Source organism: Pinus tabuliformis, chromosome X, assembly GCF_031772625.1.
Source record: "Pinus tabuliformis cultivar Carrire ecotype Pingquan chromosome X, CPIR1, whole genome shotgun sequence".
In the NCBI taxonomy this organism is placed as follows: domain Eukaryota; kingdom Viridiplantae; phylum Streptophyta; class Pinopsida; order Pinales; family Pinaceae; genus Pinus; species Pinus tabuliformis.
This window is the reverse complement of record NC_142308.1, coordinates 377,020,750-377,048,085: the sequence shown is the minus strand read 5'-3', so window position 1 is coordinate 377,048,085 and position 27,336 is coordinate 377,020,750.

Sequence of the window (27,336 nt, the reverse complement as noted above, 5' to 3'; positions counted from 1 at the left end):
TATTTTGAATTTAAATTTCAAAGCAAAAACTATTAAAAAAAAATTGAAACTCAAAAACTATTTAAAAAAAAAATTGAAACTCAAAAACTATTTAAAAAAAAAAATCATGGCTTCAATTTTGGAAACTAAAATTTAGGGAAAAAGGCAATTTCAATCTAATTTACAAGGTTAATTTGGTTCACTTCTGAATATACGTTTCCTATATGTTGATTTAAGTTCTTATGGGTGGCCATGGGCATATTCGCTCACGAGATCTTTTTATTTTGCTTTGAATAAATTTCAATGGGGTTATGCGCATTTTTGCTAATGCGGGGCCATCTTAATTTACTTTCCATGTGAAGAAAGATCTTCACAATCAATGTATGTTACGTATGTAAGCATACTTCTCATAATTCGACGGTGAAAATTAGTGGACGTCAGTTCGAATGTGGTTAGGTTGGTCCAAATTTATGCCCAGTGACTCAGATTTGATTCTCAGCTTTTGTAGAATTACTTATTAATCAAATATTTATATGATTTAAAAAATAGTATCATCAATTGATTGGTCCATTAAAGCCTAAATTCCTCGTACTAATTCAAGGGTCTCGAACTTAATAATTGACCCCTGCCTTTATTGAAATAAAGAGGAGAATATTATTGAGAGAGAGAGACAGCGCAAGGAAAAAATTAAACAGCGGAATTTCATATGGTTACCTCTTTACCTAGAAACCCCTTGAGACAAACAACAATAAAAGGGAAAAATGAGTAGTTCAGTGGTAGGATTTTAAAGAGAGCGTTGAGAGATTTTTTTTAGGTATCGTATATGTTTAACACCTCAAAAGATGCATTTATATAAAATTATTTTCTTAAATCTTTTTAAAAATATATATAATTTAAAAAATAAAAAAGGAGCAAAAACCTTATCCCAGAAAAGAGTAATAGCAAAGCCATCTACTCTAACAACAGATCGAATTAAATTATTATTTAAATTAGATAAATATTTTTAATATTTGTTTGTTTATTTCTCATAGTAATGATTTTTTCTGGAAAATTGGTAAAGTTATGTATTTTTTTATAAATTTAATTGTAATAAAAAAATTAATCATAATTTAATATTTCAATTTTCATTTTTTTTTTAAATAAGTCATCAAATTTACTTCATAAATTTATTAATTATAATGGTTTATAAATGTTATGACTATAAAAAAATGAAAGTAACAATTATGGACTTGTTTTATTTTTATCCATAAGTTTATAGAGATGTTACACTTTCAAACTTCACAATTATACAATATCATAAAAATGACAAGAGCTTTCTTTTTATGGTAAAGTCGTTGTTCTATTGCTTTACAATTATTTCTATAATATAATAAGCTTTCCACTATTTATTTATCATTTTCTCAATGTTACACATCCTTTTGAATTTGTGGTTGACATTAATCCCTAGTATTTCTATGGAATAAATTCCTCCCATAAATGATATTTTTAGATTTGACTATCATAATCTTTGTTTTTAGTGTGTTAATAGTCACGTCCTTACCAAAAAAAAAGGCCTTGAGAATATTTAGTTTCTTGTAGGCATATAAAACATTGTTATTAGCATAAGAACAATATTGTCAACATTTAGAGGAATGATGACTATTCTAGATAGATGCATGTCAACACATCATGCTTCTTCCAAGAAACTGTCTAACTTGTTGATGTATGTGCCCAAAAGGTTAGGGGATAGGGGATAGGAAATTTCTTTGTTTAACTCCTATATTATAATTAATTTCTTCAAAACAACCCTCAATATTCTTAAAATTGGCCATGATGTTCTCATATAGACTTATCATAGTAGCTTTCAAGTCAAAAATAACTTTTACCTATACTAATTTATTCCAAATGTTTGTTCTAAGAACTATGCCAATTGCTTTTCTAAAGTCAATGAAGCAACACATAGAATTAGTTTTATTATTGTGATAATCATTTATAATGATCATGAACATTTTATTATTATGATACTCCTTTATAACGATCATGAGAATAATAAGGTGGTGGAAAGTTGAATGACAAATCCTAACTTTGGCTTTAATTTAACAATTTTTAGGTTACTTTCAAGCTTACCATAATCTTGTTTTTAAAAATAATTCCTTATAACCTAGTTAAAAGAGAGCTAATAATAAGGGTCCTATAATAAAAGGATTACTTTTGTCACATATTTTAAAAATAAGAACAATGTGTTATTTAGTCTAAAGTTCAAGGTAAAAGCTAAAACAATGCTTTATTATTAAATAGAAAAGTTTGTATCTATAAGGGATGAGGATAAACACCAATTCTTTCTTACTATTTATGTTTGATAACGTTGCATAGTATTATTTTTCCCTTTTGCAAGCTATTTAACCTAAAACTCTATTTTTAAAAATATTTTTTTCCACTTTAATGAAAGTAGGGATGTTTTCCATCGCATTAGAAAACTTGTGAAACTTTTTAAAATAAAAACTTTAATATTATTATTATTATTATTAATTGTATATATGTATACATATATGTATACGTATACGTATACGTATACATGTAAAACTAGAAACAAGAAAGCTTAAATAAGAATAGCCTTGGAAGGAGGGACTTTTGTGGAAATGAAAAAAAGGGAGAGTGGAAATGCCACTTTTTAATAAGAAATCGGGCCAAGCTTATACTCATGTAGTACTGAGTCAACTTATATCTATATACCTCTAGATGTAACCACCTCATCCCTTTATGTGAGACACGTCAAGAAATCAGGGGAATTGAACATGAGATATTCATCACTCATATAACTTTTCATAACATGGGCTTGACAAGTAAGCTAACGATCACTCATATAAATTTTCATAACATGGGCTTGACAGGTAAGCTAACCGAGGTAATTTTGTGAGTTACAAGTTTTAGAGAGTTAGTATCGCCACAAATATTTTGAAATTGAGATCTAATTTGGGTATACAAAAGAGGTTTTAAAGAACATTTTTTTTGTCTTCAACTTTCTTAGTTTCAAAAAGATGACATATTACTTTAGCCCATGGCATTTAGAAAATTGACCGATTCCTAGTTTTAATATGGAGTTGATGAAAATTTATTCTTATTTTTGAAATCGTAAATTTCTTCTTTACATAAATAGAGAGATACTTTTGATATTTTATATTAGGGTTGATCACCTTCTTACTATATCTTAGCTTTATTTTAACCTTGACATTGTTGTTATAGTTCAATTCCTCCTTAACTTTATATGACATAATAGTTCTAATATTGTTTTTATTCTACCAATTTAATTCTCCTTTTATTGTCTTCATATGATATCTTTATTTTATTTTATTCTTTAAGTAATTTATTATTACATCATAATTTCTCCTCAATTTTACATGTAATAATAATTTTACTATTATCATTATTCTTCCAAATTAATTCTCCTTTTATTCTCTCATAATTTAACCAGACTTCTCATTTTGATGTCATATTCACTTTAGATAGAGGGGTTTTTGGCCAAAGTTTGAAACAATTTTAAGAATCCTAGTGCCTTCCATGATGCTTATCTTAGCCATTTGGTATAATAATATGGTATATTTCCTTTAATTTTGAGATTACAGTTATAATTTGTTTTATCTTTTTTAACTATTCTTTAGAGATATCATATCCCTAAATTTTACATCGGTATAAGATAAAATATATTCTCCTGACATTATCCTCCAAATAAAAATAATAAAACTAAAACTACAAAAGATAAAATTTAATTAGGCTTTAAAAATTAATTTAACAAAAGCATTGTAGTAGAGGCTTTTCTAGTTTTATAATAATTTTGTTATTATAAAAAATATGAAATGCTTTAAAAAATCTTACTAAAAATATGTTTTAATATATTTTAATAATGTTTTTAAATATGTCCAATGTCATTGGATTCAGTGGTGGAAAGTGAGGATCTTTTTACCATTGAGAAAGATTCAATTCCCATGAGAGCATAACTCAAAACCATGGGTGCACCTTGAGGTATTGTCCAATTGTGTAGTTGCACCTAGGGTGATCATATTAAATGGTATCATAATCCATGCACACATTAGTGAATCAAATATCACCTCTTGTCCTTCAATTTTAAAGCCAAAAGGGATTGGATGCAATGGTGGAATGTGAGGAGTTTTTCACCACTGGGACAAGGTGAAATTCCCATTACGACCTAACTTGAATCCATGAGGGCACCTTCATGTAGTGGTTAAATGTGCACTTGCACCCAAATAGATTATATTAAATGGTTTCAAGACCTATATTCAAATAAGTGGGCTGAATCCCACCATTATATCCCGGAAGTAAAGCTTAGATCTTGCTAGCATAATTGGATTTTGTTAGTTTTATTCTAAAAGGTGGCAAAAGTTCAAAACTAAAAGTAATTTGGAAGAGACAACAAAAGAAATACAGTGATGTTAAGGATTTCTATGACCTAAATGAGGTTTGAACCATAAGTGATTATGATAGTTTAGATGCCCACATGACGTGCATGATAGGACGGCTGGGGCGGTTGGCTTTCGCACCCCCCAGCCGTGATCGAGTCCTGTGGCGGCCCCTCGCTGGGCGATTTCTATCGGCTATGCCGTATTCTGCTGGCTTCGGCCATTAATTCTGCTGGCTTCGGCCGTAAATTCTGCTGGCTTCGGCCATATTGATTGTAAAAAATATCTGTAGGCTTCGGCCATATGTGGATTTTCTCTCTGAAAAAAAAAAAATACTACAATTTCTTAAAACTCAAAATAATCCCACAAAATACTAGCAAACAAAAAATAAATTTTTAAACCTTATTTAAAGCATTCAAAGAAGATTTTATTATTTAATTTATCTCTTTAGAACATCATAATAATGTTTTCAAACATTATTAAAGAAATTTAAACGAAAATTTGTTAAAAAATTTAAAAAGTTAAAATGTAAAGAAAGCAAAACGATAATAAAACCATATCTGTTTATTTGAAACAATTTTTTTATTTATTTTTAAAGGGTTTTGACTAAAAAAAATACTTTTAATTTTATAATTGCATAAGAAAATTTTGGGGCGCATTTTTCAACTCACCATAAGTGTCACGCCCTTATCTTGGTGGTAGTCTTTCAACTGCACATACGCAGGTGCGACATTGCTACCCGATTTATTTTCACTAATACTTTCAAGTACAGACTACGCCTAACATTCAATACTTAGAGTATTTTCACTTCACTAAGAATTCATCATTCATTTTACATAGTGGAAACATTCATCTTTAACTTCATTCACATAAAAGTACACAAGTACAATTAATCTTCAAGGGAGGGACAACTCCCTGATTAGAGCTTACCCACGATATAATATAATAGTATAATTTTACAACTTCATATGCAATGTCAGTCTTTCAAGGCAACCATAGAATATACCTTGGAAAAATGCCAAACTTCATTTTTCCAAGTCTACCCAAGCTATCGTTCAGCTCGGCCCCACTATCATGTAGCCTTGCCCAACCATTCGCACTTCACCATTCAGGGCGGCCCAGCCTACCGTGTGGCATCGCCCAACTGTGTCGCACTAACCAACATTCTTCAACTCGTCCACCCAATGCCCATGTCAACTTGCCCATTGGGCGCTCCGTGGCAACTCACCTACCCAACGCTACCGTGTTAACTGACTCGCCCGGCGCTACCATGTTAACTTGGCCACCCGGAACTTGTGTTAGCTCGCTTTCTCTTCGCTTGTGTCAGCTCACCCGCCCCGCGCACCGTGTCATCTCGCTCGCCCGTCGCCCATGTTAGCTCGCCCGCCGTCACCCGTGTCAGCTCGCCCGCCGTCTCACACCTTGTCAGCTTGCCTGGCCGGTCGCACCATGTCATCTTGCCTGCCCGGTCGCACTGTGCCGACCTATTCCACACTTCTGTTCACTGCCTGATCGTCACCTGGTTGCTGTACCCACGGGGAGACCCACCCCAGCCTCTGAACTGACTCAACCTGCAGTTACCTGAAATGTTCTATGGTCTGTTTTCTTCACTTTTCGCCTTGGTGCTTCAGTCCACACATCTGCCTGCACCTCGGTCTTGCCTTATTTTCGCCCTTCCTTCACTCCTCAAATGTTATGGAAGTATGTGTTGTGACCTTCGTTGGATGCCCCTTCCACCGTGCATCCTCCATGTGTTTAAACACTTTGTCATGGCGTATGAGGGGGTCATCCTACCCAAGTTGACCATATGTTTTGGCCATACTCACACCTCTTCGCCCTCCCATCATGTCAGCTCACCTGTCACTCTCCCAACTCATGGGTCGGCTTGCCCAACTCGTGGGCCGACTTCTCATCGTGTGATCGTTCCACTCACCGTATAACTTATCTATCGTCACATCTATTATCGTACTCAATTCGTGCACTCATCACAAATCAACACACACAACTCGTCACCATCTGAATTGTCACGTTTAACCTAGAGCGTGTCTCCCGAATTCATCGCACATCACAACCACAACTCATGGGTGTGACATACTCCCCCACTCAAAACGATTGTCATCCTCTACAACACCATCCTGGTGACCACCATCGCTAGGAATGTAAGTCCACACAAATGTGTGTATGGGTAATCCAGATGTGTCCACCTCTAACCTGCCTTATGCCATAGATATGCCAAACTCTACAAGAAATCATGTGCTGGTACCCCTTATGTCAGTGACTAGTTGGGTAGCTAATCCAACCATACAGCGCCTCCATAAGAACGCATGGCCCAACATCATCATGAATCATCACTGCACACTACTTTCCAACTGTGTCCATCTCAGTCCAGATGTCTACTCAAAATGTTGGAGACTCACTGCCATGAGTAGCTAACAATGAGCCACATCTCCATGATAGTCTAAGAAGATGGGGAGGAAGTAGAGTGTTAGGTCCCTATACTACTAGTGTAACCCCTTATTGTTATTAGTACAACCCCTTATTATATTGTTGTGCCCATGTAGTCCCAATATTGTTATTATTGTGCCCCATAGAAGCCCACTATTGTTATTACTGTGCCCTTACATTATTATTGTTATGTCGGCTCTGATTATATTATGACCCCTTAGACTCCTATATAGAGAAAGGAGGTCTTGTCATTTGTATCATCCAAGAATTGTTAATTTTTGTAATGTAAATGAGGTTTCCCCCTCGAAGAGGCTTATTTTGAAGGCATTTATCTATATTTTCTATCTTTTTGCGAGCTGGTTTCATAACATTTGGTATCAGAGCTTTGGATTCTATGGTTTTGCTACTCCAAATGGGTCATCGTGGCAGTTTCACTATAACTTTTCTTTGGCGATGTTTCAGAAGCTAAAAGAAAAACCCATTCGAGCCGAAATCATTCTGAACTTCGGGTTCGAATTTTTGAGCTTGTATCGCTATATTTTCAGAGATATGATCTGAGGAATTTATGGTTTTTGCAGACTCCTGAATTACATTCCAAACAGGTGACCTGGGGAAAATCGTCATAAATTTTGTTCTGAGCATCAGATTGAAATTTTGTAAGATGTTTTAGAAAGAGGACGGCCTTCAGTTTTCTGTATATTAGTTTCAGGTATTAAGGTCGAAAAAATGACATGTGGCACTTCGTACAAGTTCACTCTACTAAACTATTCTATAATCAGGTCACCGTGGGAGATTTGGCATCTCTTCCTTGGAGAATCCAATATTGATCAGACTTGTGGGGTTAGAAAGAGGACTCAATGGGCTACTGTAGGATGCAATTTCAGATATTCTAGATTTGGAGTTATAGAGATACAACAGATTCAGTATTGATCTCTTACAAAGTGAAAAAATGTGTGTAGTTTTTTTAAATTTTTCATAAGATTGGTTTGAAAAATTAGTTTGAAGTAATTCAAAGGGAATAATGAAGAATTATTAGCATTAATTGATGCCCCGAAGAAAGAAAATGGAAACACCTAGTAAGCAACCTAAAATCTCTAGCATGACTCGTGAAGAAGAGGAAGAAATGCAACATGATATATCAAAATTACAAGAACAAGTACAACAAATTTCACTCTTGCAAAAGGTAACTGAAGCCAAGATGAATGGTGTGGAAGCTAATATGAATGGTGTGCAAGTTAAGATGGATGGCGTGGAAGCTAAGATGGATCACATGGAAGCTAAGATGAATGGCATTGACACTAAGATGAATGGCATGGAAGCTAAGATGGAAGAATTGAAGATAAATTTGAATAAGTTGCTACAAGAAATGTTTACTAATGGTGAAAGGGTAGTAAAGGAAACTCATGATGAGAACAAAATAAATGTTAATCATGATTTCAGAGAATCTAATGTTGGATTGAAGACCCACCATGTTCCAAAAATTGATATGAGGAATTTTGATGGCAAGGATCCCGAACATGGATACTACAGATGGAGCAATTTTTCGATCTCCATAATGTGAAAAACACACAAAAGGTACGTATTGCAACTTTATATTTGGAACCAAATAAGTTTGTATGGTATCGATGACTTTGCTCTCGTAAACAAATTTTCACTTGGGCAATTTTTATGGAAGAAATGATAGCACATTATGAGGATACAAAAAGCAACACCTTTTTTAGCCAATTGATAAATCTCAAACAAAAGGGTTCAATGATGGAGCACATTGAGGACTTCCAAAAATTGAACATAAGGGTAAAAGATATTCCAGAGGAGCATAGGATTGATGTGTTCATAGGGAATTTAAAGGATAATATCCAACATGAGGTTCACGTTTGGGAACCTGATTCATTGGAGAAGGCATTCAAGTTAGCAAGAAAAATGGAAAGCAAAATTATGGCAACCAGGAAGCCTACCACTCACAACTATAAAGATGGAAGTGTTGTTGTCCCTAGCCTTCCACAACCTACAAGGTTGACACCACAACAATTGGAAGAAAAAAGAGCAAAAGGGCTTTGTTACAATTGTGATAGCAAATACATTAAAGGTCATAAGTGTGCTGAGAAGAAATTATTCTACATAGATTGTGAAGAGGAGGAAGAAAAGGAACAAGAAATATCAAAATAAGAGGATATAGTCTAGGAACAAACCCTAGATAAAGAAAAAATGAATCCAACCATATCATGTAATGCATTGGATGGAATTACCACTCCTCAAACTATCAAGATAAAAGGACATATCAAGAAGAAAAAGGTAATAGTGTTGATTGATTCGGGAAGTACCCATAATTTTGTTCATTGTAAGATAGCCAAGGAATTGAATTGCTTCCTATATCCAACACCAGAGTGTCAAGTGATGGTTGCAAGTGGAGGAACCATAAATTGCTCTGGAAAGTGCCATAATATTAGGATATCCATTGGAGAATATCTATATAATAACCTAATGCTTTCCATTCTAATGGGTGGTGCTGATGTTGTACTAGGAGTCCAATGGCTACAATCCTTGGTACAATAGCTTTTAATTTTCAAGAACTTTTCATGAAATTTTGTGTGGAGGAAAGGAAGTTGAATTAAGGGGTATTGCAGGGAAACCTAAAAAAATAATCAGCTCTAACAGTATGACACAGATTCTAAAGAAGGAACAACGAGGCATAATTGCACAATTATGTTCGCTAGAGGTTCCCACATCGAAATCATCTATTTCTCCAGATCTCCAAAATGTCTTGGACAATCATTCCAAGATATTTGATACTCCCAAAGGCCTCCCACCTACTCGTGATCATGATCATGCTATTCATTTGATTCCAGGAAGTGTTCCTCCAAACATCAGGCCGTACATATATCCCTATGACCAAAAAAGTGAAATTGAACGTATGGTTGCATAAATGATAGAGGCTGGTATAATTCAACCTAGTCAAAGTTCTTTCTCTACTCCAGTAGTATTGGTGCACAAGAAGGATGGATCATGGCGCATGTGTCTAGATTATAGGGAGCTCAACAAGGTCACTATTAAAGATAAATTTCCTATTCCTGTCATTGATGAATTATTGGATGAATTGCATGGATCAATTTCTTCACCAAGTTGGATCTTCGTTATGGATATCATCAAATCAAAATGAAGACTGAAGACATTTTGAAAACAACATTTAGAACTCATGAGGGTCATTATGAATTTTTGGTCATGCCATTTGGCCTTACCAATGCACCTTCTACAGTTCAAAGTTTGATGAATTCCCTTTTCAAAGCCTTCCTTAGAAAATTTGTGTTAGTATTTTTTTGATGATATACTAATCTACAACAAGTTTTGGAAGGATCATGTTCAACATGTTGACAGGGTGCTCAAACTATTGGAGGAGAAACAATTATATGCAAAAAGCTCCAAACGTTTTTTGGAGTACAAGAGGTGGAATATTTGGGTCATATTGTATCTCATGAAGGTGTTAAGGTAGACCCTAGCAAAATTAAATTCATTAAGGAATGGAAAATCCCCACATCCATAAAGCATCTACGAGGATTTCTTGGGTTAACAGGGTATTATCGCAAGTTTGTTAAGAATTATAGGAAAATAGCAGCACCTCTAACAACATTATTGAAGAAAGATGCATTTTCATGGACTCCAGAAGCAACAAAGGCCTTTAAACATCTTAAAGAGGCAATGTGCCAAGCATCGTCTTAGCTACACCGGACTTCACAAAAACCTTTATTGTGGAATGTGATGCTTCAGGAAATGGAATTGGTGCTATTTTAATGCAAGATGAAAGACCCATTGCTTTCAAAAGTCGTCCAATCAAAGGAAAATATTTACACAAAGCTATTTATGAGACAGAAATGTTGGCAATACTACATGCACTTAAGAGATGGCGACCCTACCTAATGAGAAGACACTTCAAGGTAAAAACAGATCATGATAGTCTTAAATACTTTTTAGAAAAAAAATTATCCTTTGAAGAGCAACAAAAATGAGTCACAAAGATGTTGGGTTATGACTTTGAAATCATCTGCAAAAAAGGGAAGAAAAATGTTGTGGCAGATCAAGAAAGGATGAGGATGTGGAAGCATTGTTTTGTGCTATTTCTATTATCCAACCAAATTGGATAAACAAAGCAAGGGATGAATGGAAGAAGAATGAAGAAGTGTGGCCACTCATTCAAAAGTTGCGGAAGATCCTAGTTCAAACAATATTGCCATAACTTGATGAGGAAGGAAAAATCATATTGGAACCTAGAGAAATCACAGAAACAAGAACCCAACAGCTACGAAATCAATCAATTTCAGATTATCTCATCAAGTGGAAGAACTTACCTACTGAAGATTCCACATGGGAGGACAAGAATTTTATCAAAAACTACTCAAGCGTTGAGGACAACACTTTTTAAAGGAGAGGGGCATGTTAGGTCCCTATACTACTAGTGTAACCCATTATTGTTATTAGTACAACCCCCTTATGATATTGTTGTGCCCATGTAGTCCCCATATTGTTATTATTGTGCCCCATAGAAGCCCACTATTGTTATTACTGTTCCCTTACATTATTGTTGTTATGTTGGCTCTGATTATATTATGACCCCTTAGACTCCTATATATAGAAAAGAGGTCTTGTCATTTGTATCATCCAAGAATTGTTCATTTGTGTAATGTAAAGGAGGTTTCCCCCTCGAAGAGGCTTATTTTGAAGGCATTTCTCTATCTTTTCTATCTTTTGTGAGCTGGTTTCATAACATGGAGCCTAAAGGCTCTCCGTCTCCCTCACATATCAACTCAATCCATCTATCAGGATCCTCCACTTCTAATCTCTGCAAGTATGCTTCCTGACTCTCCATCTACATATCCGGTCTAACATCCTCGTCCTTCTCCATTGCCTCTAGTCTACTTGATAGATCCAAGATACTATCAGATAACGTTCTAATCACCTGTGATTGCTCCATAAGTTTTTCCTTCGTAACCTCTTATAGAATTCTTCATCTCACATGACATCCTCCACATTCATTGTTGTCAACTTACATTCGCCCTTCATAGCCCCTATGGTTGGTACATCAATTGGTACATCCTCTTGCCCATCGTAAATGTACAACTTCTTCATATGTGGAACTATCATAGCTTCGAATTACTTCATAAATTCCATGCCTAGCATAGCTTCATAGTCATCTGTCCACACCACTGTGAAATCGACCTTCTGTGTCCATTCCCCTAGTGTCACATCGACCTTATTAGCCACACCAATCACAGAATCAGGTGGAGAATTCACTACTTTCATTTGAGCCTGAATTGGTGTAAACTTCAACCCAATCTTCCTTGCAGTATCTTCACTCATGAAGTTATGAGTTGCACTACTATCCACCATAGTGAGAACAGTTCCATTCCCAATATGCATCTCCACATACTCTAGCTGGTTTCTTTCGGGATCTCTTCATGAGATCGCTTCCATTGCCACTACAGCGCCTAGAATCTGCATAACTCCAACGTAAGTTTCTTCTTTCTTCTTTTTCATATTGGATTGTGCTATCGCTTCCACTTTCGGCTTTGTAGGACAATTATTCACCATATGTGGTTCTTCACATATCCAACACTTCAAGGGATTCTTCGTCTTCATCTTGTCATACGATCTCGAAGGCTCTTCTTTTGTAGACTTTTGTTTCAGCTTGTCAGTATTTTTGTTTCTCTCTTCGGTTCCTTCATCATAATGTTCTACCAAGCGATCAACTGCTGAAAATGATTCTTCAAGTGTCTTAATCTTTTGCCTCTTCACCTCATTGCGTTCCCAAGGCTTCAATCCTATAATGAAATTGAACACCTTTTCCCTTTCTGCCATATCAGGTAGTTCCAAAACTGCACTTGAGAACTCTCGTTGATATGCTTGTAGACTCCATGTTTGCTTTGTATTTGATCTTCATCCTTTCATTCCATGTCTCGTCTTGTGGACTAAAATGAGTTTGCAAAGTTTTCTTCATGTCATCCCACGAAGTGATCTCCTCAGCATTGCCACTAGCAATCTGGTCCATCTTTCTTTGCCACCACATCTTAGCATCCTTCATCAAGAATTGAGCAACTACCTTCACTTTGGCCTCATCATTAGACATCCCCAAATGCTCCAAGTATTTCTCCATATCCCATAGAAAGTTACCAAGATTTTTCGCACTTCTTGTCCCGTCATAAGAATCAGGTTCCTTGAATTTCACTTGAGAAACTCCTCCACCAGAACATTGTCCAATTTCCTTCTTCAAAACTGTTATCTCATTCCGAGCATCTCCAAGATTGTTTTGCAACTTCAAGATTTCTGCCAAACCTTGGTCCCTTGTAGCTCCAATCACTTTGAATTATTTCTCTATTTGTGTACACAACCATTATGTATACTCGTATCGGATTTTGAGATCTTCCAAATATTCCTTCAGCTCTGCATATTTAACCTACAACCCTGCTGCCATATCTTTATGTTCAGCATATTGAGACTTCACCGAAGCTAAGTCAGATGCCAACTCCTCAATCCTATCCACCACTCGATCCATCAGAACTAACTCAACCTCCTTTCTAGATTCACCTGTCATAACTTGAGATTCCTCCACTTGTTTCACCATCAACTTCCTTTGTGATCTAGTGTGGACCATAAACCGATCAAAGGCCTCTATATTTAACCTTCATGAAGTGTAATTCTTCTTGATCAAAGAACTACGCCTCTGATACCACTTGTCACGCCCCTATCCTGGCGATAGTCTTTCAACCGCACATAGGCAGGTGCGGAAACGCTACCTAATTTCTTTTCACCAATATTTTCAAGTACGTACTACATCTAACATTAAATACTTAGAATATTTTCACTTCACTAAGCATTCATCATTCATTTTAACTTCATTCACATGAAAGTACACAAGTATAATGAATCTTCAAGGGAGGGGAAACTCCCTAATTAGAGCTTGCCCACAATATAATATAACATTATAATTTTACAACTTCATATACAATGTCAGCCTTCCATGGAAACCCCAAAATATACCTGGGAAAAATGCCAAATTTCAATTTTCCAAGTCTGTCCAATCTATCATTCAACTCGACTCCACTATCATGCAACCTTTCCCCACCGTTCGCACTTCACTGTTCAAGGTAGCCCACCTTACTGTGCGACCTTGCCCAACCATGTCACACTAACCGACATTCTTCAACTCATCCACTCGACAACCGTGTCAACTCGTCACTCGTCACTTCGTGTCGACTCACCTGCCCGACGCACCGTGTTAACTCACCCACCTGACGCCCTTGTCATCTTGTCCGCCCGATGCCTGTGTTAGCTTGCCCGCCTAATGTATTGTGTTAGCTCGCCCGCCCAGCACCTGTGTCGGCTTGCCCGCTGAGTGCTCGTGTTAGCTCGCCTGCCCAATGCCCATGTCAACTCACTCGCTTAGTCACATCATGTCATCTTGCCTGCCTGGTCGCACCGTGTGAGCTCGCCTGCCCAGTCGCACTATGTGAGCTCACCTGACCAGTTGCACCATGTCAGCTCGCCCACCCGGTCGCATAGTGTCAGTTCGCCCTCTCGGTCGTACCGTGTAGACCCACCCCGCACTTCTTTTCGTCGCTCGATTGTCACCTAGTTGTTGTACCTGCGGGCAGACCCACCCTAGCCTCCGACCTGACTCAGCTTGGGGTTACCCAAAATGTTCTGCGGTCTATTTTCTTCTCTTTCTAACTTGGTGCTTCGATCCACCTGTCTGCCTGCACCTCGACCCTGCCTTATTCTCGCCCTTCCTTCGCTCGTCAAATGCTATGGAAGAATGTGTTGTGATCTTTGTTAGATGTCCCTTCCACCATGCATCCTCCATGTGTTTATACACTTTGTCATGGCGTATGAGGGGGTTAGCCTACCCAAGATGACCATATTTTTTTGCCATATTCACACCTCTTTGCCCTCCCATCACGTCAACACATCCATCACTCGCCCAACTCGTGGGTCGGCTTGCCCAACTTGTGGGGTGGCTCCTCATCGTGCAGTCATTCCACCCACCGTATGACTTATCTATCGTCACATCTATCGTCGCACTCAACTCGTGCGCTCGTCGCATACAACTCGTCACCCTCCGACTCATCAGCTTTAACCGAGATCGTGTCTCCCCAACTCGTTGCACATCGCAACTGCAACTCATTGGTGTGACAATAAGGGACATGTATTATGCTTATTCCTAACACTAACATTACATTTTGTAGGACATAGAAGGACATGTCAAGAAGAAAAAGGTTCAAGCAGTGAAAGATCACATCGAGCATCAACAACAAGTTGTCCAACTTTTAAAGGATAATGCCACTTTGGTGCAAAATCAAACGAAGCAACAGGTAGATCAACATCATAGTGAAATTTTTTTTGATGTAGGAGATTGGGTATTTTTACTGCTACATCTCAAGCAAGATATTTATGAGAAGGAAATGTTGGCAATACTACATGCACTTAAAAAATGGCAACCTTACCGAATGGGAAGACTCTTCAAGGATGAGGATGTGGAAGCATTGTTTTTTGCTATTTCTATTATCCAACCAGATTGGATAAACAAAGCAAGGGATGAATGGAAGAAGGATGAAGAAGTATGGCCACTTATTCAAAAGTTGCAAAAGATCCCAATTCAAACAATATTTCCAGAAATTAAAAAGGAAGAAAAAATCATATTGGAACCTGGAGCAATCACAGAAACAAGAACCTAACAGCTACGAAATCGATCAATTTCAGAGTATCTCATCAAGTGGAAGAACTTATCCGCTGAAGATTCCACATGGGAGGACAAGAATTTTATACAGAAGCATCAAGAACTACTCAAGCGTTGAGGACAACGCGTTTTTGAAGGAGAGGGGCATGTTAGGCCCCTATACTACTAGTGTAACCCCTTATTGTTATTAGTACAACCCACTTATTATATTGATGTACCCATGTAGTGCCCATATTGTTACTATTGTGCCCCATAGAAGCCCACTATTGTTATTATTGTTCCCTTACATTATTATTGTTATGTCGGCTCTGATTATGTTATGACCCCTTAGACTCCTATATATAGAAAGGAGGTCTTTTCATTTGTATCATCGAAGAATTATTCATTTATGTAATGTAAAGGAGGTTTCCCCCTCGAAGAGGCTGAATTCTAAGGTGTTGATCTATATTTTCTATCTTTTCTTGAGCTGGTTTCATAACAGTGTCCACATGGAACACTAATGCTTCATTTAACTATTGGTTTCCAAGTCAAGTTCAACAATGTCTCTTCATAACTTCTTGAAATTTGATCGGAGTGTCTAAGGATTTACATTTTTACTTTCCAAAACTTCTTCAACAACTTTGCAATATATATTTTCTTTTCCAAAATTCAGAAATTGATTCTTCATGCCATGATTCATTATTTCAAGCTTTAAATTCCAACTCCCTCTTACTTTGATTATCATAGGGTCATTACCTGTCAAGAGTAAAATATTAGTATATAAAACAGAAATTGAAGACATACCTTGGACCCCTTTTGAAGTACAGGTTTGGATCGACACATGTTCTTGGATTTGCCAGGTAACTATCAATGCAGACATACCCGACTCAAGTAGCTTGCTTCATACAATGTTTTCTGCAAACATAACACTTTTCCACATCAATATGCTGAGCCTTACATAAGTCAATATTGTCCAATCAAATCAACTAAGTCAGTTTATCAAAGTTTATATGTCAAATCATAACTAATATCGAAATCATCAATATCACTATAACAAATTCTCTAGACCAAGTGATAGGTAGAGCTTACATATAAATATCAAGTTATGACTTTATCTATTATCATTTTGACAAGTTTCTATATACCAATCAATATCAATCCACACTTCATCAAGTCATCCTCATGATCATAATATAAGTCACTAGATGCAAATACATACACCAAGAATAAGTCATGCAAGTTCCAACCATTTATTGTGAGATTACTTCATACTTAACCATAATTGTCAATAATTCAACCATTGTGTCAAAGCTAATGATGTCAACAAAAAGTACCAATGTAAGTCACTATGCCCATATAAAATTGTTATTAAGGCAAATCATCAATCATCAATTCAAATCATTAATTGTTAGGTCAAATCTCAAAATTTGCTATCATAGTGAGATCTATATCCCAAAACATATCTCAATTATCAATTCAAAGTTAAAAATCATTATCAAGCATCATATAAAAACTCCAAACATTTCATATCTATATCAATCGACCAAATCTAGTCTAACCTTTACAACTTTTATCAAATACTATCATAAACAAGTCTTAATGGTTAAATCATAATGACATATTGATATGCATAACTAGGTCATTTTCAAACACAAGTTTAGTCAACATATTCACATTGTAAGTCAAAGATTCAAACTTCCCTACTCATAAAACTTTTTGTTGTCTACTCCATGTGTGTAGGACTCACATCCTTTGGGTGAACTTCTGATTTCATGCAAAAATCTCCACTTTTGTGTCCTCCAGGCATAACTGTGCCCATTGGACTTCTTCTATAGTTGAGAGAATACAGTCGCACCTTTGAGCTTACTTTTGTGTGGATGAGACACTACAGTCACACTTGTAAGTTTTCTTGCGTGTCAATGAGGCTTTGAGTAATGGAAAACTCTCTCTCTCTCATATCAACACCTTGCTACAGATTAATGATATCAGATATTTGACTATTCATATCCATACATCATACTTCAATAATAAAGAATATACATATGATGAAAATGATAATAGGAGTAAGGATCTTATGGAGAGATTCTCCCTCTTAATTGGAATATATAATACTATCATGCATCAACAGATCTATTAGATCATAAAGTAAGCTATATCACATATTTATCATATTTTTTAGCATCAACTACTTCACCATTACATCATGACATCAATCTTTCATCAAGGGTTAGTGTCAAATAGCTAATAGGAGTATACTTCAAGAATAATGATCACATCATTACTTATTTTTTACATAACCCAATCCATCAAGTCAAGGAATTCAATTTTATGATATGTCATAATCACTAATCTCATAAAAAGTTGACCACGGTCAACAAGAAGATCATTAATATCAATCTCATTTTTACACTTCTATCATGGTTACCATGCTTATAACAAACATTATCAACAATTATCAAGTTACCATCTATTAGAATCAAGGTGCTATCCTTATTTATGGGATCAAGATATCCAAAATGATAGGTGTTAGCCAAACATCAAGTATACCAATATATCAAATATCAATATTAAGTAACTTTATAGAATCAAGAAATTCATCATGTCTAATAAGTAGGATACTTGTTCAATACCAAGTACATCATTTTATCATAAGAACCATGAACCTAAATTATTTTCATATGCATGAGCCATTTTGAAAGAGACATTTTCATCATACCTTAGTGGTTACCTTACCATCAAATAATATAGTTGAAACATAACATTGAAACAATATACCATGCATACCTTGTAGTATTCAAATACATGTGCACCTTTTTATTTGACATAGGTAATTGTAGCATTTTCTTAATTTTTCATTGGGCGCCTCTTTCCTTTTCTAGTACTAGCTCTTCTATAACTACATTAGCTATGATCCTCAAGAAGGATCCACTTATCATAGCTCATCAGGAGGTTATAAGCATCCAAATAATCAAATATACATGCAAGAAGTGTAAGGAATAATCAAAACAATAATCGGGTCAATAAGTGTAAACAAAAGTAAAGACATAAAGGATCACCATAGATAAAAAATTACTTATATTCAATCATAGGTGACCATCTCCCTCTTGAAATAGCCTTCAAGTGGCATCACTATCCATTTTCACTCTAACAATATTTCAATCAACTTTATCTAATAGAGAGTATCCCATCCAGGGCTTCAACAAATCTATCACAAGTTCTTGAGTATCTTCACATTGACCATGCTAGGGTTTCTAGGTTTAATATCTCAAATATTTGTCATAAACCAAGGTTTCTCTTAAATCATCATCTCATAATATCCATCAAACCCTAATACAAAAATTGCCTAGGGATTTCTTCAAATCCTAGAATTATTTTATGTCTACTCCATCCTCTCTTGCTTCCATCAATGGTGTCATCATAGGGGTGATATCCACGAATTTTCTTTATCCTAGCTTTGATACCATGTTAATTTTTCTTAGTGATATATTGTTCTTTTCTTTGATAATTGAATTTCTTCATTAACACATTAAATTCACCCCATAACATCATAACATTATTCATATTCACATCATATTCAACAACAAATGTAACTATGTAGAAATAAAAAATATCATCATCATCAACGTAGTGGATAAGGGAAAAATAAAAGAAAATAATTCAAACATAGAGAAACGAGGATTGGTAAGAGACTAGGGAAAAAATCACTATGGGGAAAACCATTTCAAATTCTTCTTCTTATTAAATAATCATTGAATAATTCAACAAATGAGAGTACAATTATTCATAGCTTCAACCATAAACATATGAAACAATAATAAACTAAAAAATATGAATGAAATGAAACCGTCAATGACTATACTCAAAATTGTGATTCAGAAGCCTATCATGAACTATCACTGTCTACAGTAAACTTTCGAAACCTGTGGTGTTATATGGAATTTGCATCCACGGATAAACACATTTTCCCCAAGTGGGTGGCTACACCTAGAACAACAAAAAGAAAGTAGTTTAAATTTTTCTTATAGAAGATAGATGAGATGGAGGAACGTGTAGTCTTTCGCTTCCTTGATCTATTTTGAATCGCTCCCGTCGCTCCCACTTGAACTAAATCTGCTCAAACGGTACCTATATCAAGAGAAACATAAACAAGAAATGATCAAAGCATACATGAACCATCTATATAAAACAATGGAATTGAAGACATTGAAACACATAATGATCACATATATGAACAATCATATGAGAAAAGGAATAAGCTCTTTATTAATGTAGAAGGAAGAATATCACCCAATACAGTTCGATTCTGTGGCACTCCTCTAGCTTCAGTTTAAACCTCGCCACATTAAAAGATCAACACTCCAACAACATAACATTACTTAACATAAACTCAATCCTCAAACCAACAAAATTTCCTTACAAACTTCAAATTCTAGCCCCTTGATCACTATGATGAGTGGTTAATTTATAGGAAATGGAGGTGGTTTTGTCATAAATGAGGGTATTTAATGGCTTTACAATCTTGAAGTTAGTTTCCATGGAGCAAGGGATGGGAGGATAGGAGGTTAATGGATCCTTAGCCTATCCAATTTTGAGCTCATAGGAGGGGATAAGATATGGGAACCTTCTAGAGTCATCTAGAATGAAGGAATATTCTCATATCCCTATGAAAATTTCACTCAATCTCACCTAGAGCAGGCTAAAGAGGACCTAAGTGCACTATAGTGCAGGCCACAGTGGGCTTGCCTGCTCTGCAGCGCACTGTCTCAAGGCTTGGGATGTGCTGGTATACCAAGGAGGCTTTTTAGGAGGGCTTCAGGCCATGAAACTTTCATAGAAGGAGGCATTCAATGAGTTTACTTCTCTAGGGCATGTAACAACTGAATTAGGCTTTGATGAGCCCCAAAAGTACTGATCTAAATGTTGGGAGTGATGTGCCCGAATAGACCTATAATAGTTTCCCCCTAAAGCATAAAGTCGAAAATGAGAATGTCGAGTGATATGCTTTACGATGTGACAGAGAGGAACTAAAGCGGATGGTGACTTGCATCGATTACAATACATAACATCATGATATTTTGGATTTTTTCATGAATGCTGAGGGAAGGCATACCCATACTCAACATATAAAATTTTCATTGCATGTACATAGATAGTCGTCTACAGATATAGAACCATGATAGGATGACCATCTATGTAAAGAAATTGTACAAATGATTTAGTACTCTCCTGAAATCGTAGCCCGGATGGATGAAACTAGATTCAGGGTCTTCTATCTCATCCAATCGTTTGCTCAAGTACAAGTCTAACCATGTGAATATGTGATCTAAAGTCGAACATGGGAAGACACCATCTGATTACCAGCCAATGATGTAAGTCGTTAACAGATGCGAGAGAGATCACCGATAATGATAATGATTCTCAAGTTACTGCAGTACATTCTGCATGGTGTGAATAAATGTTTTGATGTCGAACACCATACAAAGTCTTTCAGTCGAAGGGCAGTGATGTCAACCTGTCGCTAGAAGCAAGAAACTTGCCATTGATGTATGCAAACCTCAAGGTACTGGAAGGGTGTTTCTAATTCAGCTTCTTGGATAACGTGCTGATGTCAACAAGAAGCGACTTGTCGCAGGAGGGCCTTGATGTATCCCCCATCAACGACACAAAACGAGTGTAATGATTTTGGAGACGGAATGTGATTGAAGACACATGGTTTAGGAATGGCGGTCATGAAAATGAAGGTTTATGAGCATTACAAAGGATGAGTTTTACTGAGTGACTTCTCTTGAACATGTTGGTGACATTGAATGAATTGGTAGCATTGACCCAAAACCAAAGTGATGGATGGTGTGATAGACCATAGGTATGATAACCATCAAGTAGATAACCCAACCCAAATAGTCACGAAGATGAAGTGAAAGTGTCATGTTCAAGAGCGACTTGATACCATAAAGTGATTTACCCCTTTTCCCATTTTCCCCAGTCATTTTTGACCAGTACCTCTTTATTTTTTAATAATCTTGAGGAGGATAACATATGCTTGTAGTATAATTCCACCCCTCAGGTGAATCCATCGCTATGTGATGTTTTAACGAACCTAGTGAAGGTGAAACTCAGTCTTGTCATGATGGAAAAGTTTGTCGCTATTTGATGTTTTAATGAGTTTAATGACAATGAGAACTCGGTCATTTTCATGTTTAGAGAGTTTTAAAAGGGACAAAAAGAAAACTCCACAAGTTCTTTTTCGTAAATTTGTCTCTCAAGTTCGAAAAAGCGTAAAATAATACAAGAGAGAACCTATTGACCATGTTCGATCAACATATTCCTTTTTCGTAAATAATCTATCTCAGTCTGGAAAATGGTTAAACTTATACTGAGTAGATGTCATTTTCAATCCATTAATGAGCTAAAAAGGACAAGTGCTCGGTAATATTTTCATATTTCGAGAGTCTGAAAAGAGCTTAAAGAGGACTCCACTTAGAGGAACGAGTGGTGTCTAGGATAGCAACTTGTTTCGGTGATGTTGGAACTTCTCAAAACATGTTGATTTTTGTGAAGAGGCTAGCTAATAAAACCACTCATCGATGTGGTCCCTCAGGAAAGGAAAAACTACCAAGTGAAAGCAAATGATTGGCCAAGCAGATAGTGACGATGGAAGGAGAAAAACCAAGGCTCATCTGATGGAAGAGGCTGATAGAATGGCAATCACGAGGGCTAAAATGGAGATGGGTTCATTTTTACACAAGCTTGAACCATAGGGAATTATGCTTGGATTCAGTTTCATGTTTACACAAGCTTGAAACAAAAAACTATGCTTGGATTCAGTTTCATGTTTACACAAGCTTGAAATGAAAAACTATGCTTGGATTCAATTTCATTTTTACACAATCTTGAACCATGAAAAAACTATGCTTGAGATTGGCTTACATTCCCCTAGCATGATGACTCAATTCTAGGTGCATGCCCCCCAAGCTTCATTACATTCACCTAAGTAGACTACTCATGGCTATCAGGTGGATGGAATGAAGGTTCATTTACGAGATCAAGTGAAAGACTCCACTCGGATTTTACGAGATCTAATCAAAGACTTGAATTAGAAATTTTCTCTAGGGGACCTTGTTTCATTTTTTAACGAGCTTGACATAAGTAAAGGAACTATGCTCTGGGACCTGTTTCATTTTTTAATGAGGTTAACACAGTAAAAGAACTATCCTCATATTCCTTGTTTCATTTTTTAACGAGCTTGACACAAGACAAGGAACTATGCTCATATTCCTTGTTTCATTTTTTAACGAGGTTGACACAAGACCAGGAACTATCCTCATACCCTTTGTTTCATTTTTTAATGAGGTTGACACAAGACTAGGAACTATCCTCATATTCCTTGTTTCATTTTTTAATGAGCTTGACACAAGACAAGGAACTATTCTCATATTCCTTATTCACAACCCTTAAGAGGTCATGACTTCCAAGAGGTTCTCATCGGATGGGAGAACAATGCTTTGGAAGGGATACGTAGCAAGGAATCCATTAGAGATATCTAGTTCCAATGCCCCCAGTACATAATACACAACATCACAGAATTGATCGCTAGTTGATGTAGGCATGGAACGAGTTGCCACATAATTGAACCGTGGCGGGGAAGATACCATTGGGACAAAAGGACCATTGAGGGAAGATGGTTGACTGGAAGCCATATTTGGACCAGGAAATGAAAGCTGGTAAACAGTGACAATTCTTCTTTCATGCCTGAAACACATCACTCAAAAGAGTGTTGAAACAATAGCTCCCATGTCATAAACATAGTCACACCCAAGAAGTAAATTGTAATCTAAAGGGCCTTGGACTACCATCACATTGAGATAAATAATTTTTCCTCCCAAAGTAATAGGCAACTAAGGAAGGATCCCTAATGGTTGATTGGTTCCTCTGTTAAAAGCCAACAGATTCTGGTTAATAGGCACAAGTGGCGGCGAAACGAGCGCCTAACAAGAAGTGGAGGAAAGGATACTCACAGATGCACCTTCATCTATAATAGTTCTAGCTACAATCATATTATAAACCTATACTATGATTTGGAAAGGCACATAAGAAGGAATACGACATCTTGCCAGTCGATTACAATTAAAGGAAGTGACCAGACTACTTGGAGGGGGTACCATAAGAATGAGAGAATTACCCCCTTGAGTTATGAGAATGTGATGATTTTCCTCCTGTCTTAATAGAACATGAGGGTTGCCTCCAAGCTCATTGGAATATGAAGAAACGAAAAGAACTTGAGTGGTATCATACTCAATCTCTACAGGAAAGGCACGATTAACTGAAGGTGAAATTAGGTCAACTGTTTCCTCGACCTGTGATGGGTCAGGTATAGACTGATGGGATTCACATTCAAAGAGAGTGGGTTTGACCGACGGTTGATTTGGGTCAGTCACTTCATCAAATAGTGAAGGATCAAGGGAGAGTCTCCTATAACCAGATGGAAGTTGTTGCGGAGAAGAAGGACAGATATCCAAGACTTTTCGTGCTTCATCCGGATAGGGACAAAGGTGAATGGGATGATTCCCTTCACATAACCTACAGGGAAACTTAACTTTACCCTTATTTCCATGAACTTTACTACCACTAGTTGATGGTGTGTCACCAGCTTGATCTCTAGAGGTTGATGGCACATGATGATGTGAACGAGAAGACCATTCTTCTAAGATTTGAGGAATACCAGAACAATGTCAAAGAAGATGGTTTCCCGTACAAAGTTTGCGAGGATATCAAAGTTTGTGAGGCTTATCGGATGGTTTGTCATCAGAAGTTTCATTCGAGGCAATGGTTTCTTGGTTGCCCCCCTGTTGAATTTTCTTCTTCTTCTTCTTCTTCCCTTTATTCTTCTTCTTATCCACCTGGTTACTAGTGTCAATACTTTCACTAGGCAAAGAGGAAGAAGGGTAGGAAGAAACAACCGATGAAGAAGGTAAACGGTTAACTTTAGGATCAATTGGAGGTTGATTTTGTCCAGGTGGAGGAGTACTCGATTGCAGAGAAATCACAACATTTTGAATCAAGGAGGTTAAAAGCAACCATATTGGAAAGCTAATGGTAAATCCCAGAAGGGATAATGTAGCCATATATTGAGCACCAATATTTGCAAAGGGAGGAAAAGGACTATGATTCCCATCAAAAGTAATTCCTTGATCGATGGACTCCGGAGTTGTTGCCATATGTCTCAACCTAAGATCAACTAAGGAGTGACATGGTGGATGTTATCTGTGGTCAATTAATTTTATTTTAATCAAAATAACATAACAAAAAAAAAGAGGGATAATCTAGGCAAAAGGATTACCAGGTAACTGTGAACTGAAATATACTGCCTCAGTAAACCAAGGACTTAACAAACGTGCAGGTGATCTCTCCGAATGATGTGTTCCATGTATCATAGTGTACAAGGCGGCCAACTCGGTTACCTAAGGATGGATAGAAACCTAATGTACTCCTCCCATATATACCCGAAAGTACATGGAGGCCCAATCCATGTTAGTGTTGTCTAATGTGAAACCACACAATGAGAGCATTCCTTTATACTTTTTGTACTATAACACCGCCCTATATACCTGAAGATATGTGGACGAGCTAAGATATACTTACTTACGTGGAATGAGGTATCGCACACAAAATGTATCACAGACAATTAATGATAGCTGCTATGTTTAACGACGCTGGAACATGTATCTAGCCTAGAACCTCTAAATGTTATGCGTTAAGTGACAATGCTCCATTAGGTTAATTGAGATAACTTTTAAGTTGATATTATTTAAGAATTTTCCTTTCGAGGTGCACCACGTGATGTATGTTTTCAATTACTAGAATGCAACTAACATGAGAAACATTCTTTCATTCAATGAACAATGAAAACCGTAGCTAGTAAGGGATAAAGAAATCAGATCTTTGACAAGGAGAAAAGAGCACATCTAATGCAATTTCCCTAAACTATTCTTATAGGCACACACAAAACCTATAATTTCATAATGCAATTTTTTCATTTCAATTCCCTTAATGTTGAGATGAACAAAAGGAAACTAATGCACATACAATCAATCAAACTTTTTGCAAGAAACGAAGACTTTACGGCAGTTCCTTTTCGAAAAGATTAATTGACTATAAGCTAAATTTTACAATCAATTGGTAATGATAAAGAAATCATTTAAGAAACACTAAAAAATCAAGGCCAAAGTAGGGCTAGGAAGAGAAATACAAGTTGATTTCAGAACCACAAACATCATTGATCTTTCAGCAAACAAAAAGAGAAGCAACTTTGGAAAAATAAGATCAAAGGTGGGCTTTTTAGCCTAGGAGGGATCATCGCAGGCAAAAGAGGGAGACAGTGCATCGAAATGCACTATCTCTAAGGGAGGGTCTGCTCTGCAGTGTACTGTGTCAAGACTAAGACCGCGCTGGTGCGAGAGAGTCAATTCAAGGGACATTCAAGCACAATTTTTGACTAAAAACACTTCAGAAAGATTGAAATAATATCAATAAAGCTAAGAAAATTCTACTAGCGTGTAATATGATGAGGGAAAGCCACCAAGAACAACAGTCGTTCCCCATTATGGTTGCCAATTTGTTATATGGAATTTGCATCTATGGATAAACACATTTTCCCTAGGTGGTTGGCTACACCTAGAACAACAGAAAGAAAGTAGTTTAACCTTTTCTTATAGAAGATAGATGATATCGAGGAACTTACTTGTAGTCTTTCGCTTCCTTGATCTCTTTTGAATCGCTCCCATCACTCCCACTTGAACTAAATCCACTCAAAAGGTACCTGTATCAAGAGAAACATAAACAAGAAATGATCAAAGCATACATGAACCATCTACTATAAACTAATGGAATCGAAGACATTGAAACACATAATGATCACAGATATGAACAATCATATGAGAAAAGAAATAAGCTCTTTATTAAAGTAGAAGGAAGAATATCACCCAATACAGTTCGATTTTGTGCCACTCCTCCAGCTTCAGTTCAACCCTCGCCACATCAAAAGCTCAACACTCCAGCAGCATAACATTACTTAACATAAACTCAATCCTCAACCCAATAGAATTTCCTTACAAACTTCAGATTATAGTCCCTTGATCACTATGATGAGTGGTTAATTTATAGGAAATGTAGGTGGTTTTGTCATAAATGAGGGTATTGAATGGATTTCCAATCTTGGAGTTAGTTTCCATGGAGCAAGGGATGAGATGATAGGAAGTTAATGGATCCTTAGCCTATCCAATTTCGAGCTCATAGGAGGGAATAAGAGATGGGAACCTTCTAGAGTCATCTAGAATGAAGGAATATTCCCAGAACGCTATGCAAATTTTGCTCAATCTCACCTAGCGCAGGCTAAAGAGGGCCTAAGTGCACGGTAGTGCAGGCCACAGTGGGCTTTCCTACTCTGCAATGCATTGTCTCAAGGCTTGGGCTGCGCTGGTATCCCAACGAGGATTTTTAGGAGGGCTTCAAGCTATGAAACTCTCACAGAAGGAGGCATTCAATGAGTTGACTTCTCTAGGGCATGTAACAACTGACTTGTAACATACGGTCAATGATCGAAAACTTCAGACAACTGAAAAAGCAAACCCTATATGTTGGTTGCATGGAGGACATGTTGTGTGTTGAATGAAAGGCTTCAGTGGCATAGATGACCTGGCTAGCGAGTGAATGTAGTCATTATTTCTCTGTGGCATACCTGCGACTAAGGCTGAAAACCCTAAAATAAAGATGTGAGCTTTAGACCTTGTAATTTCACCTTTCGACGAACCCATTCCTTTG